The sequence below is a fragment of the Rhea pennata genome, chromosome 20, assembly GCF_028389875.1.
Source record: "Rhea pennata isolate bPtePen1 chromosome 20, bPtePen1.pri, whole genome shotgun sequence".
NCBI classification, from domain to species: domain Eukaryota; kingdom Metazoa; phylum Chordata; class Aves; order Rheiformes; family Rheidae; genus Rhea; species Rhea pennata.
In genome coordinates this window covers 809,929-825,508 of record NC_084682.1, presented here as the reverse complement: position 1 = coordinate 825,508, position 15,580 = coordinate 809,929, and the positions used below count along the sequence as shown (strand labels likewise).

At 62.9% G+C, this 15,580-nt stretch overlaps 1 protein-coding gene across 5 annotated transcripts in view; it reads left to right on the top strand.

Moving 5' to 3' along the window:
* The first annotated feature begins 9,440 nt into the window (after positions 1-9,440).
* The window catches only part of RAP1GAP2 (RAP1 GTPase activating protein 2), a 40,804-nt gene continuing 34,664 nt past the window's right edge, over positions 9,441-15,580 (top strand). For 4 of the 5 annotated variants that reach the window (XM_062592256.1, XM_062592254.1, XM_062592253.1 and 1 more), the window contains exon 1: positions 11,289-11,298. The gene's annotated coding sequence lies outside the window, so the exon portion shown is untranslated. Of the gene's footprint in view, positions 9,548-11,288; positions 11,299-15,580 lie in introns of those variants that run through there. The other variant, XM_062592257.1, reaches the window with a different exon arrangement.

Genomic DNA, 15,580 nt, shown 5'->3' with positions numbered 1-15,580 from the left:
ATGGGGCGGCCGGGCCGGGCCGGGCCGGGCCGGGCCGCGGGGCCGGGCTCCCGCGCTGCCCGCGCTGCCTGCGGCGGCCCCGCCTCGCCCGGCCCGGCCCCGCCGCCGCCCGCCGGAGCCGCGCCGTAAACAGGCAGCAACGTGACCGGAACTGGGGAGCTCCGCCGGGGCGCCGCGCCGCGCCGAGCCGCGCCGAGCCGAGCCGAGCCGAGCCGGGCGGGGGCCGCGACAGGCGCCCGCGGAGCCTCCTGCGCGCGCCGAGCTCCCCCCTGCGGCGCGGGCCCCGGCGCCGTGGGGACCCCCCTGCACCGGGGCCGGGGCCCCGCTCCCCCGGGGACCCCCCGCACCGGGGCCGGAGCTCCGCTCCCCCGGGGACCCCCTCGCACCGGGGCCGGAGCTCCGCTCCCCCGGGGACCCCCCGCACCGGGGCCGGAGCTCTGCTCCCCCGGGGACCCCCCGCACCGGGGCCGGGGCCCCGCTCCCCCGGGGACCCCCTCGCACCGGGGCCGGAGCTCCGCTCCCCCGGGGACCCCCCGCACCGGGGCCGGAGCTCTGCTCCCCCGGGGACCCCCCGCACCGGGGCCGGGGCCCCGCTCCCCCGGGGACCCCCCGCACCGGGGCCGGAGCTCCGCTCCCCCGGGGACCCCCCGCACCGGGGCCGGAGCTCTGCTCCCCTGGGGACCCCCTCGCACCGGGGCCGGGGCCCCGCTCCCCCGGGGACCCCCCGCACCGGGGCCGGAGCTCCGCTCCCCCGGGGACCCCCCGCACCGGGGCCGGGGCTCCGCTCCCCCGGGGACCCCCCGCACCGGGGCCGGGGCTCCGCTCCCCCGGGGACCCCCCGCACCGGGGCCGGGGCCCCGCTCCCCCGGGGACCCCCGCCCCGGGCCCAGGCTCTGCCCCGGCCGCGCAGGGCTCCCGCGGGCGCTGTCCGCGGTGCTGAGGGCCGCGGGCGCTGTCCGCGGTGCTGAGGGCCGCCAGCCCGCGCAGCGCTGCGGCGGCCGCCGCGCTCGGCCCGGCCGCTGCAGGCCAGGTGAGCTGCAGCCCCCGAGAGCATCAGCCACGGAAATACACTCAGAAATGTCCCGGGCAGCCAGTGCTTCCTTCAATTAAGGCCTGAGTAAAGGGAGCCATTTTGCATCAGGCAAAAAAGCTGGGGAACTCAACATCTGTTGGAAAATGAGCCATGTTTGTATCTCTTGTGGACTTTTCGGTATTAGCACAGTTCAAAGAGGGAGGGCAAGTTAAATGCGAGACAGTAACATTTTCAGTGAGGAAGTCAGTGGGTAGAAAGAGTTTATAAAAAAGCTTCCCAGAAGCTATGGTCGAAGAGGTGATGAGGAAAGGTTGTTTACTCAGATAGTTAGAGGACAGTAGTTAATAATTCTCCATGCCCTTTCATTTGTTATATCCGGAGCAGCTGGGACTCAACTTTCAAAGATTCATTATGTCTGTTTTACAGCAGGGGAACCTTAGATGAAGTGGCATGTTCCATGTCACATGGTGGTGAAGGAACAGAGGGAAATGGTAGAGTCCTCCCTGCATGTCTGCTGATCAGCTGCTGATTTCAGTCTTATTCCAGAATCTGCTACAGAGTTTGCAGTGTTTGCAGTCAGGTGCTCAGCCGGACTGTGCTGTCACCCTCATATTAAAACTGCTGCTGTTCTGTGTGTATCAGTCTCCAGTGTTCTTCCTACCATTACTTGCACACAACGTAGCACAAAAAATAGCATGTGAGAGGGTTATGAGGTCAGTTGGACAAACCTGGGTGACCTGCAGGATGCTGCCTGTGGTACCCTTTTGTCTTTCCTTGTCCATGTTTGCCCTTGGATGTTTCAGACTTTTGATCTAATACTGAAGTTATAACAAAGCATGTGGTAATATGGAAAGCAGTTTAATTTAAGTCTCAGAGTAGTTAGGCAGAAAGGAAAGTGGTCTAGATGTAATGTGATAGGTTTGTAACATCCCTGTTTATTAACGGTGAGACAATTGGATCTTTACCTGATGCAAACTGGCATGGTACAGCATGGCATGGTGCAGACTGCTGGCAGAGGAAGGCTGAGCTTGGAATCAGGATTCTTCTATGAAGAGTGAGTTACATTTACACTAAAACAGGAGTCATCAAACTGGGAGAAAAGGTGAGTGATCTACACACCCATATGTGCACATGCAGGTTCCTGATCTGCAATGAATTATTCAAACATCTCTGCTTAAGGCCCTAGCAAGTGTATTTGAGAGCTTCAGTGCCTCCTAATGCTCACTCATTCATGCTGACTCCTGTGTAGATCTCCTCCAGACTGGTTTCTCATAAAAAATGAGTTCTTTCTGGAATGACAAGTTGTTATGAGGTGATGGATTTTTGAGAGAGTATAGACTTTCCTATTCAGAGAAGTGTTGTCTCACTGGGATCACCTCTCCTCCATTTGTAATCATCAGATCAACACTTGCCAAGATGTCATTTGTCCATCTCGCTGCGGAGTTAGCCATGTTTTTGTGGGGGTGTTGGTTTTAATGTCTCGCTTTCACTTCCCCTAACACTTAGCTTATTTTAGAAGCAGGGAATTAAAGACTGGGAGGGAAGGGGGAGGGGTAGAAATGCATAGGGTGATTTCAGAGTGCATCATGTTTCACCAGATTTGTACATTTTTCATTGATTTTCCACTGACTAAAAGACAAGCCTGCGAACGATCAAGGTCAGACATTCAGGGACAGACAGCTGCCTCTTTAAATGAGGTCATTGCTCCGGGATACGATCACGCTGGAGAGAGGGAAGGCAGTGGAATACAATGCACCCTCTGCACCCAGAATAGCACGTGGATAAAGCACATTGCCTCTGTAGCGATTACCCAGCAGCTCGGATTCAGCCACCGCGCACAGATGCTGTTAATACTAATAACCTCTCTCTCACACACGCCATTACACAGCGAACTGGTTTAACTGGCAGCCTTTAGCTCTGAACGAGCTGGATTTCAGCTTTTTTGCCTGGGATATGTTCCAGCTCATGCCTCAGTGCCACTCATGCCACTCAGCTGATGCCTCCAGTGACTGTGATCTTCTGCACCCGCTGTCAGGCGGTGACCCTGCGCCATCCCCCTCCTCACGCTGAGAGCTGGGAGCTGCTCCACTGACAGCTTATGATCAACGTAATGAGGGAAATTTACCTTTATAAAGTGTTAGCACAAAACCTGCGCCTCGGAGCAGAGGAGCACAATGAACTTGGTTGTGCGCTGCCATCTGCCAGTGAATACCCAAATAATTATGCTGAGACACCTTCTAATAAGTGTGTGGCAGCCTTTAATCTTTTGACACCTTTTCTTCTCCTCCAGGCTTTGAAGGGAATAAAAACAAACTGTCAGAGATAGCTGGAAATGCCATTTCAGCGTCAGGAAGTTACAGAGTCTCTGCTGCCAGACGGTGTGCTGTGATCAGCTCCGTGCAAAGCTTCCCTCGGCGCCGGGACCGGCCTTGCGGAGCCCAGCCGGCAGAGCCGGCCTGCTCCCTGCCTGTCCCACCCCGGTGATGTCGGACTGCAGTGCCGCTTGAAACAGGGGCGATCCGCACGCTGCCGGCAGGAACCGCGCCGACACGCCGGCGGGCACTGGGACCACCAAGAGTCTTGCCCCGGCCCGGAGAGCCCGGCTGCCAGCGCGGGGTGCAGCGGGGGCCGTACCTGGGAACCCACCTCTCTCCGGACCCACCCATCCGGCTCCTCGCCCTCAGCTGGGTTTTGTTGCAGAGACTCACGGCTTTTTTTTTTTTTTTTTTCTTTTTAGAAGCCGTCTCATAGAAAGGACAACAGACACTAAAAGCATCTAAAGAGGTGTCCTGGCTGTTAACAGCAGCTCAGCCAGCACCGGGGCCTGCGCGCAGGCCCGCTGTCCGGCGCGTGCAGGGCTCCTTACCTGACACTGACCTCTAGCGGCATCAGCCCCGGTTATCGCGGCGGCGTCCGGCGCTTGCACACCCTCGGCTCCGCGCATCGCCCGGGCCGAGGAGCCCGCCGGCGCCCGGGAGGCGCGAGGAAAGACCGCGGTCCTCGTGCACTGGCCTTCTGATCAGTGCAGGGAAACAGGCACCCAGGCAGCAATTCAGGTCACTCCTGAATACATAAATCCCTCTTACTAGCAGCTATGGAAGCAGATGAGGACTATGAGCCTCTGAGAGCAAGGCTCCGATTAAATGAAGGCGTTTAATCAGTTCATTCCGAAAGCGACTAATACTGGAAAAAAAATCCCCTCTGTTCCCAGCATAAGCGTGCATGCACCTATGCACTTGCATTAAGCATGCCTTCAGGTACCCTTCCAGACCAAATGCATAGAATATTTTCAGATCACTGCTTTCCTCTCCCCCTAGATTGCTTATTAAGAGAATTTCTGCATTTAATTTAAAAATGTGAGTTTAACTTTGTCGCAAATATTATTTTTTCAGCCTAATTGAGTTGTGTGTGTGTGTGTCTTTTAATTGCTTTGAGGAATGTAATAAGAAGCTCCTTAAAGTAGTGCAGGGCTAAAAGCCGGAGGGTTTTGATAAATTTAACATTAGCTTAACATTTCCATTGGGACTGGAAAATATCAGAGACTTGCAAGGATATTTGCTTGAGCTAAATAATTCAATTTGTTGTTCTTCAAAGAGACGTTGCTTTGCACAGCTCACGAAGATGATGGACACAGTTTTCCTGAGCAATGCTGGGGCAGAGGGGGACAGGAGAGGGTGGCTTCCTATGGCTGGTCGCACCCTCGCGTGCTGCCCAGCTGAACTGGACAAGCTTGGGGAAATAATGGGCCAAATCTTACAGCCTTTTTTTGGGATGCTGGCCCTGAAGAGAGACCCCAGCTGAAACCAACAGGGCTTTGGTAGCACAACGGAGCAGACGAAAAGATGCCTGATACATTACCATGTATTTGTTATGTGAACATTATTCCATTTTTCTTATTTCCTATTGTATTAGAACTTACTTTCTTTTTCTTTTTTTTTCCAAAATAAAAAGTTGAGTTTATTCTTTGAATTTCCCAGGTCTACAAAAAACTTGGATGTGATGAAATAGGGGTGGGTCACTTCCCATGATTTAGGGGAGGAAAGGAGAGGCTTGTCCTGTCCTGCGTCCCCTCCTTTGGCGTGACTCCGAGCCCAGGTCCCCGCATGGGCCCCTCGCTGCCATCCCACCCCTGGCCTCCTGCAGCAGAGCTGAGCAGTGGCGAGGAGCTGAGGATGAAAGATGAGCGATGGGCGTCCTGGGCGCGGGGGGCTCCCTGAGCTAGGCCCCGGCCGTGGTTGTATCCTGCCAGGGATGCAGCGTCGCCGGTGAATGTCTCCCTGCAATGTCTGGGGGCAGCTAGGGATGAGCTCAGGCCGGTCCATTGGGACCGAAACTCTTCTTGGGCTTACAAGGTAGGAAATTAAGCATGAGCATCAGGTTTTGCAGAATGGAGATCAAATTATTTACATCTGCCCTGAGCTCTGATTCTGATCATGAAAAATATCAAACTACTGCAGAGCTGTTTCCTGAAGTCTGCAGGCAACTGATAACAGAGACTCGCTGAGATGTGATCTCACTTGCTCTTGGGCTCATTAAATCTGATTATTTCAGTACAAACAATTTCCTGATGACAAATTCAGCCGAAGCATCCAGCTATGTGGTCAGGAGAAGGCCCTGGCCACGGCCCCGCGAGAGCCTCCTCTCTGCTCAGGGAGCGGGCTCCCAGCTCTCCGGCAAGTGCCCTAACGCGGCGGATCCGTCTCAGAGAGGCCGGGGGGGCCTGGGGGTGAGGCGCTGCGGACTGCATGGAAGCAGCCTGTTTGGGCAGGTTGTTTCTTTTCAGTCTTCTGCCCATAATTTGAAAGAGAAGGCGGCTCCCTCCACAGGATAGGTCGCTGCCTAAACGTTTCAAGCCCTCCTGGCTGAATCCCCGGTTTTGCTGTTAACATCCTCTTATGTGACCTTGAGAAAGCCACTTGGCCTCTCTTGGCAAAATGGACAGAGCATCACTTTCCTTCTCAACAAGGGTGCTGCTGAGAGAAATGCATTAATGAGTTTTGGATGTATTTGGGTCCTGCAAGAATAGGAGGCCACAATTACCAATAATAGGTACTTACTTGAGGAATTAATGTTATTTAATGTAAACGAAGCTGATGCACTGTGAGTAAAGCATCTGAGAAATGTAGAGTTGTGCAATTATATTCTTAAAGTTTAGAAATCTAGGATTTAGGCCTGGAACATCACTTTGGAGAAATCGCTTCCAGCATGAGTCAAAGCTCCTCGAAATATTTTCTAAATATACTTCCAGTTTGTTTGCTAAACACAGTGGGTCGTCTGTAACTGAAATACACCAAGCAGCTCCCAGGACTTCAAAGTGGAAGTCGTGACTCACTCGGCCTTGGGTCCAGAGAAGTATAATTTTCATCTTCACATTCATAGACAACAAGTATGCAAATTCTGCTGGATTATTCATTTTCAAGGATGAGCAACGGCAGGCGACATAATCAGTGTGCATGGGGTAAATCCCGCTCTCGAGCGCCCGCCCCGGCCTTCGTGGCGTGACCGCCGGCGCCCGTCGTTCGGGGAACGGCGCAGGCGAGCGTCGGCGGGGCCGGGCAGGGTGCAGAGGGGCAGGCGGCGGGGGCCAGTTTCTGCCTCCGCCTCCACCTGCGACTGTTCCCAAAGGACTTCCCGATACTTTGTTCAGACTTGCTGAAGCCTGGAGGCTGGAACATGCACGTTTCCCTGCGGACGTCATTCTGCGAGGGAATACAGCTAGTCGGCGGGGGACTGCTCTCTGAAAAGTTACGTCTGCGAAGCCGAACGTGTTGGACGTCTGCCGGTGAGCACGGCCGGCACGCGGGCAAGCGCCGTGCGGCCTTCGAAACCGCTCGCGTGGGGAAGCGGCCGTGTGCGACGGGTTATGCAGCAGAAACGGGCCCGGGTTTGGAACCGGCACTAGAGCTCCTGCCAGGCGTCTCGGGTGTTTTCCCGCTGCAGGACAAGGGGAAGGAGCGTCTCGGAAACGCCAGGGAGGCCCCGGCGCTCGAGGAGGCCACCGAGCCGCCGTGCGCCCCCGCCGCGGGCCGGGCCGGGCCGGGCCGGGCAGGGTGGTGGCGGGCGGCGGCGGTGCCGGGCCGTGCCGTGCCGGGCGGGGCCGTGCCGGGCTTGCTGGGCGGGGCCGGGCGGGGCCGGTGGCGGTGCCGGGTCGGGCTGGGCCGGGCGGTGGCGGTGCCGGCCCGTGCCGTGCCGTGCCGTGCCGTGCGGTGCCGCCCCGCCCCGCCGCGGGGCCGCCGGGGCTCGGCCGCGCCCCCGGCACCGGCACCGGCACCATGGCCTCGGGGAAGGCGGCGGGCGAGCGGCGCTGGGAGCTGGTGCGCTGGTGAGTGCGGGGCTGGGGGCTCCGGGACCGGGGGAGGACTGCGGGGGGCTCCGGGCCGGCTCCTGCCCGGGGGGGTCGGGCTGGGGCGCAGCGGGAGGGGGCTGCAGTTCCGGCGGGGGGGGAGGCCGCGGCTGTCCCGGGTGGGGGTCCCAGGGGAGGAGCTGGGGAGCCCCGGGCGCTGGATGGTGAGGGCTGTCCCGGGGGTGCTCCGGCATTTGGGAGGCTCGGGGGTCCCGGCAGCTGCCCCGAGTGTTTCTGGCTGTTGAGAGGGTCGGGGGGGCGGTAAGTCCTCCGGGGGGCTGCGAGCGTTGTGCAGGGAGGGGAGAGGTGCGTGCGGCTGTTCCGGGCGCTGCAGCCTGGGGAGGGTCCCCTTGGCCGGGGGGGACGTGCCGAAAGGGGGCTCCCAGCCGGAGCGCTTCGGGGTCCGCGCTCCAGCACCCCGGTGCGTGCCGCGGCGGCCGTGTCCGCGGTGCGGGGCCGGCTGCCACGCTGCGAAGGGCCCTGAAGCGTCGCCGCTGCCCCAGCGGGACCTTGGGCGTTCGGGGTGCAGCAGAGGCAGGAGAGGGTCAGGAGACATCCCGCTGCTGGGAAATCACCCCCGCAGAAGGGGGGACGGCAGTGTCTGGGCACGTGGGCGCCCGGGTGCCGCTGCTGTAGCTGCCACTGGCAAGTCTCGGGGACGTGCACGGGACGTCCTGGAGGCTCGCGGTGGTCCTCGGGGGGCGAGGCGTCGCGGAGGCTGAGACCGCGCAGGCTTCGGCGCACGGGCGAGGCCGGCTGCGGCAGCGAGGTGGGGAGCGGCAGGGCCAGGCTGACGTGGGAAATGAGCTCTCTCTGTATTTTTAATTTTTAATAGTGTAGTGTGTGACGTCCGGAGCGTGTGACTTTTGAGCAGGATGCGGTAGTAGTGCTGCGGTGTGAATGGGATGACTTTCTGGGTTACAACCCTGCCGTGCTTATGTAAGCGCTGGAGCCGGGCCCGGGGCCGGGTCCCGCTCCCCAGTGCCGGCGCAAGGTGAGCGGCACAGCCAGGGCCGGTGCTGGGGCCCCGCCGGGGGCTGCAGCCCGGCAAACGCAGGGTGAACAAGCCGAGCGCCAGTCCCCGAGGGAGATTTAAAGCTGCTTCTGCTTCTTTCTATTTTTATTCCTTGGCAGTCCAGGGCTCTTTTTTTTAATGCACGCTTAGACCTGGAAAGTTTTAATGCTGCTTGGCTTGGCTGTTTTGCCGTCCTTGCTGCCTAGCCCTCCTCCGTCCTTTCCCAAAGCCGTTTGCCCGTCGCTGGCCTGGCAGAGGGGGCACGTGCAGGGCAGCCCTGGGAGCGCGCTGCGCTCCGTCCCTTAGAGCAGTGAAGTTAGGAGGGAGCGTTTCTCTGCCGGGGAAACTCCAGGAGTGCTTCTGCCTTACTTCTGCTGGGAGCGAGGGGTCCTGCCCTCGCCGTGAGACAGCGAGGCTCCAGGCTACGGCCGGGGAGTTCGGACGGGCGGCGGGCGGGGGCTCGGCCCCCGGCTTCGGAGGGAGCGCGAGTTCTTTTCCCTTTCCTCTCGGCTTCCTTTTTTCCAACGAAATGCGCACCAGAGGTGAAGTTACAAAGGTGTGCCGTGCGCGGGCCGCTCCGCAGCGGCGTGCACGGCTGCTCGCGGCTGGCGGCGTGTCCAGCGCGCGGGAGGCGTGCGCGGCGCCGGCGGCTGCTGGGCCTGAGCCGGGCTGCGGACGCGTCCGAGCGCCGGGGGCCGGGCAGAAGCAGGCAGGGCGCTCCTGCGCTGAAGGGCACGCGCCGCTTTAACTGAGACCGTGAGCTCATCACTGGGGATTATTTAATAAGCCGCGGCCGCTGGCCTGGGGTCTGGAATACCGCTGGAAAGACGCTAGCCGGGTCGCGGCACTGAGGACGGCGCGGGCGGGCGCTCGTGGCAGATCTGTGACTTTCCTGCAGCCCTTAAAACGCGCTACGGTGATCGTCCGGCTCGCAGGCTGAAGAGCTTCTCTGAGCCCGCTGCTCCCCGGGCCCTGCCTCTCCCTCTCCTGACACTGCTGCGCTAATAAATATTTCAGCCGTTCTCGCTGTTATTTTTAGGTACGTGCGAGAAGGCCGGTTTCGCATCGAGGAGAGGACGCTGACGGCTTTCCAGTGGCTGCACTCGCCGCAGCAGCACCGCATCGTCAGCCGGGCCGACCTGGGCTCGCCCAGCAGGTACGGCGTCGCGGCGCGGGCGCGTGCCGCCCGGGCGGCCCCGGGCCGCGGCCGGGGGCTGCCGGCTTCACCGCCTCCCGCGCGAGCCTCGGGCTCTGCGGAGACCCGTGCCCGTCCCAGCGCCGCAGACCCTGACAACCCCAGACATCACGGCAGCGGCGAGGGGTAGGAAGCCTCACGCAAGTGGAAACTACAAGTTAACCGCTCCCTCCCCCAAACTTTCTTCCAAATAGTCTCATGCTTTTTGGTCAGTCCCACAACCTGCTGAGGACCCGTTTTACCTATGTAACACGCTTGAGATTTACACTAAAAACCAATGAGGAGCCAGAGGCTGCACGTCTCAGTGACCGAGCCGCAAGGGAAATCTCCGAAAAATATTTGTTCTGGTTCCCCGATTCCCTTCGGCGCTTCAGCGCTTTCTTCCCCGGCCCGCGTGCGTCGCGGCTCTTTCTGCCCGCGACGCGCACGCGTTGCTGTCGTCCAGACCCGAGCGTTCTGCGATCAAACAGCGTTGACTCCACGCTTAATCTTGGTCCCCGCTGCTCCGCTTGGATTTTAGGGGCCGCCTGCTTGCACCGGCGCAGCAGGGAGCCGTCGGTGCGCGGACGAGCCCGTCCCGGCCGTGCGCGCGGCTCTGGGCGCTGTCGCGGATGCTGCCGGCGGGCTGCAGGGAGCTGGCGTGCTCCAGCTCCGGCGGATAAACCCTGCCTAGCACGGGAGACAACGGCCCTCCAGCGCCGCAGCGGGCGGGGAGCCGCTGGCGGGGATGCGGCCCGGAGCGCCCGTGCGGGCAGGATGCCGCGCGCTTCCCTGCCGGAGCGACGGACGGGGAGGGAAGCAGCTTTGCTTCTCGGCAGTGACGGGCTGAGCCGGAGCCGGGCGAGCACGCGTTTCGTGCGCCCGCGTCGGCGCGCGCTTCGGTCCCGCGGGGAAGCGCCTCCGAAGGGCGCGGATCCTGCTCCCCAGGGATTTCACCTCGCAGCCTGCGGGCTGCCCCAGTGCTCCAGCTCCGGCTGCAACGCGGCGCGAAACCGGGAGCGATGCAGCCGCGCGCCGCTTTTAAACCTCTGCGGTCGGCGAGGGCCGCGCTGCCCAGAGCCGCGCGGGCCCTCGCCAGGCGCGTGCCGTCGGACGCGGGCTCCGCGCCCGCCCCGGCCGGGCTGCCCCGCGCTGGCAGCGCCCGCTTGCCCTTTCCTCCCGGCGCTCCGGGTTTCAGCCCCGGCGGCTGTGCTTTTGGCCCGTCCCAGGCTGCGTCGTTCACTCGGCCGGGACAGACCAGCTGCTAAAGGGCTCCCGTGCAAGACGGAAGTCCGTTTCCAAACCTGAATCCGCAGGGTTTTGCTCCCTTGTTATTATCTCCCCGCACGCCGCAGCCCTTCCTGCCTTCCCGCCCACCCGGCAGGTTAAGGGGTTAATGCTCAGCTCGCGGCGCCCTGGCGAATAGCAGCCGCAGCCGCGGCGCCTGGTTTTTCCTCCCCGCCGACGGGGCCGGGGGCGGGCGCGAGCCCCCAGCCCCTCGCCCGGCCGCGCCGCCCAAGCCGCTCGCGGAGGCGGCTGCTGCTGGCGCGGCGCCCGGCGCCGGCGGCGCGCCGGAGCGGCGGCGCGGCGCAGCCCTCCGCAACCAGCCATGCGGTAGCGGCGGCGCGGCGCCGGGGCTGCCGCGGCTGCGGGCATCGCCTCGCTCGGCGCTTACCGGCGCTGGCGCAAGGGCTGCTGCCGCCCTGGGAGAGCAGCAAGGAAACCGAGGTGAGGTGCGTCGGGGCTGCGGTCGCGGCGTACGGCAGCGTTCGAGCAGCCGTGGGGACGGGAGCGTGACCGTGCCGAGGCGGCCGCGAACAAAGGGCGCCCGAAGCACCCGGTCGCCCTTGTTTCCCGGCTGGGCAGGCTCGTCCGAGCGGGGCGCGCGGCACCGCCGGGGGCCTGCTGCGGAGACACTCCGCCGCTCCGCTGCCCGGCCGCACTGCTCGGCCCCTCCGGCAGGGCTGTGCCCCGTGCCGAGCCGTGCCGAGCCGTGCCGAGCCGCGCTCACCCGTGCCGCCGTGCAGAGGAGGCAGCCGGGGCCAGGGACTCTGCCGCCCGGGGGCTGGTCCCCCCCGCCGGGTGCTGCGCGGCGCCGCGGGTGCCGCTCGCCCCCGTCTCGCCCAGGCAGCGGCGGGCAGGCGGCAGCGCCGGCCGGGCGGGCGAGAGCGGCGCCGGCGGCCCCCGCGCGCGGCACGGTGCCAGGCCTGCCGCGGCCGCCCCGCCGCCTGCGCGCCCCACTCTGCTGCTTTATTTAAGGCTGCTTGTTTTGGCATCACAAGGGACGTAATATCTGCCCGCACGGCACGATGTGCTGAGGACTGGCAGCGGGCCAGCGAGTCTAAATTCAGATCCGGCAAGAAGCGTGATTCCCGACAGCAAACTCGGCCCTTGCGTGTAGCAGCTTCCACAGATATTTCTTGCTCCCTTTGCTGTTGATTCCTCCCGAAGGGCAGCTCGTGATAACCACACCACGAGCACTGCTCTTCCTCCGTGCTGAGGTTTTATTGCTCCTTTGCTGTTGCACGGCTTTCCTGGGGCCAAGCCTGCCGGCGCGGTGCAGGGTCCTGGGGCTGCCTGGGAGCCCCTCCGCTTCTGCCGCCGCTGCTTCTGCCCCCGACGTCAGGCCGATCTGCTCGTCGCTGCTGCAGAAACAGGAACGGGACTTAACAGCAACATCACGAGGAGAAAATTTTTCCAGGAGCTAAAATCAGTTGAGCCTGCCCAGACCTCTTTCCAGTTTCTCAGGGGAGATGAATCTCTGCTCAGACTTAACATCTGCCTCCAGGCTGGATGCCAGACCAGAAGGAGCTGTTTGTCGATTCTGGCTTGGATGTAGCATAGATCTCGCAAAAGCCACCCCAAATGCTGTGAGATATAGGTGATATCAGCATGTTCAGGGAGGCTCGAAAAGCCTGAGTCAAAATCTTGTGTCTTGTTTGCAAAATTTGAGGAAGCCGCGCACACGTCGGCTCTGAGCGCTGCCTCGTGGCCGCGGCTGGCGGAGGCCCGGGCGAGCGGGGCGGCCGGGAGGGACCTCCCGGCCCTGCAGCTGCGCGGCACAGCCCCGGGGCGGCGGTGCGAGGGCGCGTGCCGCTCCGCCGGCGCCGAGCCGGGCATCGCCCCGGGCGCCCTCGTGTGAACGGCTGGGGGCCACCGCGGGCCGCTCCGCCGGCGCCGGCCTTCCCCCACCCCCTTTTGCCCCCTTGGGTTTAGTTTAAACGATGCTTTTTCCTCTCTACTGCCTCCCTGTCTCCGTCGGCTGCAGCCGTGTGAATGGGGCCAAGCTCTCTGCGTCGTGCAGCCCGGGACCGGCCTGGCTCTTGGGCTTCTCTGTGCCACGCCATGCCGCACTGCACTGCACCGTGCCATGCTGCACCGCGCTGTGCTGCGCCATGCTGTGCCACGCTGCACTGCACCGTGCTGCGCTGCACCGCGCTGTGCTGCGCCACACTGCACTGCACCGTGCTGCGCTGCGCCGTGCTGTGCTATGCTGTGCTGTGCCACGCTGCACTGCACCGTGCCGCGCTGTGCCGCATTGTGCTGCACCGTGCTGTGCTGCACCGTGCTGTGCTGCACTGTGCTGTGTTGTGCTGCACTGCACTGTCCCACGCTGTCCTGCACCGTGTTGTGCTGCGCTGTGTTCTGCTGCACCATGCTGCGCTGCACTGCACAGAGCTGCACCGTGCTGCGCTGTGTTGCACCATGCTGCACTGCACTGCACCGAGCTGCACCGTGCTGCGCTGCACCGTGCTGCACTGTGCTGCACTGAGCTGCACCGTGCTGCGCTGAGCTGCGCTGTGCCGTGGGGCTGGGGCCACGGCGCGGGCTGAGCGCCGATGTGCAGGTAGCCATGGCGACGGTGCCAGCACTGGCTTGTCTTGCAGAGTGCTCTTCCCACCTGTCATAGCAATCCATCTATAGATAATATATCACATCGTATATGTGTATTAAACACACACGTGGGTGCGTATATGGACATATACAGAAGAAGACTGTTCAGTGCCGACCCTCGGGAGAGGCCCCGTGCGCACAGGCAGCGATGCCTGTTGCTTGCTTGCAGCGTCCCCTGCCAAGCCGACCCGGCGCGGGCAGGGAGGCTGCGGCTGGAGGAGGCGTGGGAAGCGCGCAGGAAAATCGCCACGCTTGAGCAGGCGCTTCCTAAGGAGGAAGTTTCTCTAGGGTTTCTCCTCCCTTCTCTAGCAAGACGCAGCTCTAAGACGGATGGGCCTGAGAAATCAAGGAGCTCTTTACATTTAGTTTAAGAGTTTCGAGTTCAGAGTGAACCAAGAATAATCCGGTTAAGAGAGGCCCGACGCCTGTTTCTCGCAGTCGGCGGCCGGGCGCGGCGCCGCTGGCAGGGCTGCTTGCCCGCCCTGCACGGGGGGCGAAGCACCTCGCCTGCGCCGGCCTCTTCTGCGCACCCGAGGGGCTGTGTCCTGCTCCGAGAGCTGCGCGGCGGTGAGCTCCGGAGCACGTGGCAGGAGAGCAGGGATCTGTACCCGGAGGCACCGGCTGCATCAAATGTTCCTCCTCTCCCTTTTGAAAGTGCCTTGGAAGAAAAAAGATCAATACTGCAAAGAAAAGACGAATTAGCATTGGAGGATTGCAGCCAGAGAAACGGTCAGACCTATTGGTTTCTATTGCAGCTGCTGCCCTGAGTCGGCTCCAGCTTTGAAGGGCTTTGCCGCGTCTTCCTCGACCGCGGTCCTGCCGTGGCCTTTGCGATTCTGCTGCCTGCCGGCGGCAGGTCCCTGCTCCGCGCCCGGGCGACGGCTGGGCAAAGTCCCCGCGACGGCCCCGATGCGTCCCGGCCGAGCCGGTGCTTTTGGGGTCCCTCAGGCGCCCGCGCTCGCCTCGGAGCCGAGGGTGCCGCGCCGCCTCGGCGTGCGGGCTGGGAGGGCGCCGGGGAGGGACCCGGCGCGGCGGCGGCTGCTCGCCGGGAAGCGCTGCCGGCCTGGAGGCAGCTTGCTGGGAGGCAGCGCAGGCGTCGGCGCTGCAGCCGCCGGGATGAACTGTGCCGTGACCGCGGCGCGTGTGTGCACGAAGCGTGCTGTGACTGTGGTGCGTGTGTGCAAAGCTGGCTGTGGCTGCGGTGCGTGTGCACCAAGCACACCGTGACCATGGGGGGTGTGTGTGCAAAGCACACTGTGACTGTGGTGCGTGTGCAAAGCTTGCTGTGGCCGCGGTGCGTGTGCACCAAGCACACCGTGACCGCAGGGTGTGTGTGTGCAAAGCACACTGTGACTGTGGTGCATGTGCAAAGCATGCTGTGGCCACCGTGCATGTGCACCAAGCACACCGTGACCGCAGGGTGTGTGTGTGCAAAGCACACTGTGACTGTAGTGCATGTGCAAAGCATGCTGTGGCCGCGGTGCGTGTGCACCAAGCACACCGTGACCGCGGGGGGTGTGTGTGCAAAGCACACTGTGACTGTGGTGCGTGTGCAAAGCTTGCTGTGGCCGCGGTGCGTGTGCACCAGGCGCGCCCAGGTTCCCCGTCGCGCTCTTGCTCAGCCGGCCCTGGCGCTGGCTCCTCCCAGCCGGCGCTGGCACGGGATGATTTAGCTGCCGCAGGAACTGTGCGTGGCCACGTTGCCGCTGCGTTTCTTGGTAGTGCCTCTGCGATAGATGCATGAGCACAGACCTGTGCAAGCTGCAGCGCTCGTGGGAGCGTCACGATAAGCGCCGAGCGCGCGGAAGCAGCCCGCCTGCCTCGGTCCGCTATCGCTGTCCCTCGCCAGGCACAGGTGCCGCTGCCTGATGACTGCCGTCCGCTCCGCGGGGCGAGGACGCAGCCGCGCCGCCGCCGAGCTCGCCCCGCCGCGCGCCTCGGCTTCGGCGGGCCGGCGCGGCGCCCGACCCGGCGCTCCCCTCCCGGCGCGGGGCGGCGCCGCCGGCTGCGGCCGCGAGATAGCCGCTGCCGGCGGGCAGGCGCCGCGGGCCGGCGGCCCTCTGCGCGCCATCGGCTGCCGCGGCCGCTGTCGCCGCGGCCGCCCTCTGCTCCCCTTCCCTG